Here is a 1,284-nt window from a genome sequence, read left to right on the forward strand (position 1 = left end):
GGTTTGTGGTCAGGGTTAGGATATAAAATTACCAAAACATGAATGGAAGTCAGTGGACGGTCCTCATGGGGATATACAAACCAGCCCTGTGTGTGTCACTGCTCCTGATCAGACCACATTGTAACTTTATTATTTTATTATAATCAGCTCTGAGAAAATGCAGTCGTGTAATTCTGTGTCAGTGTTTGTCCTTCTGTTAGTAAAATATCAACATTTTATCTACAAGTCATGAACTTTACAAGTCACTCTGATTCAAGATGGCCGCCAAAGCTGTTTACAGTTTTACAGACCTTCAGCTATAGTTCAGCTATAGTTCAGCTACAGTTCAGCTATAGTTCAGCTACAGTTCAGCTACAGTTCAGCTACAGTTCAGCTACAGTTCAGCTATATAGTTCAGCTACAGTTCAGCTACAGTTCAGCTACAGTTCAGCTATATAGTTCAGCTACAGTTCAGCTACAGTTCAGCTACAGTTCAGCTATATAGTTCAGCTACAGTTCAGCCAAAGTTCAGCTACAGTTCAGCTACAGTTCAGCCAAAGTTCAGCCAAAGTTCAGCTACAGTTCAGCTACAGTTCAGCTACAGTTCAGCTACAGTTCAGCAACAGTTCAGCAACAGTTCAGCTACAGTTCAGCTACAGTTCAGCTATATAGTTCAGCTACAGTTCAGCTACAGTTCAGCAACAGTTCAGCAACAGTTCAGCTACAGTTCAGCAACAGTTCAGCAACAGTTCAGCAACAGTTCAGCAACAGTTCAGCTACAGTTCAGCTACAGTTCAGCAACAGTTCAGCAACAGTTCAGCTACAGTTCAGCTACAGTTCAGCTACAGTTCAGCTACAGTTCAGTTACAGTTCAGCAACAGTTCAGCTACAGTTCAGCTAATGTTTGTTGCAGTAGCTGATGGACTGTCTGACCACAGTGCATTCTGAGTAAAGCTTTGCTGAAAGTTTTCATGTAAACGTAATGTTTAAATGTAAAAGTGATGAAAACACTTTGGTCCAGTTCGTCAGACGTCAGGTTTTGTTTTTCTGGAACAAAACAAAATCAACATGATCAACTCTAGTTTTTATTTATTTTCCACAAACCCGTCATGTTGTTGTTGTTATTTATTTGATGAGGACATAGAAACAAACTGTTTCATCAGATCTCTGTCCCCCTGGACTCTCAGCTGCTTCTTGTTTCATGTTTATGGAGAAGTTTTGGTTCAGATCAGACTGACCAGAGCTGAAGACGTGTGTGTGTGTGTGTGTGTGTGTGTGTGTGTGTGTGTGTGTGTGTGTGTGTGT

The sequence above is a fragment of the Austrofundulus limnaeus genome, unplaced genomic scaffold (assembly GCF_001266775.1).
Source record: "Austrofundulus limnaeus strain Quisiro unplaced genomic scaffold, Austrofundulus_limnaeus-1.0 Scaffold2056, whole genome shotgun sequence".
In the NCBI taxonomy this organism is placed as follows: domain Eukaryota; kingdom Metazoa; phylum Chordata; class Actinopteri; order Cyprinodontiformes; family Rivulidae; genus Austrofundulus; species Austrofundulus limnaeus.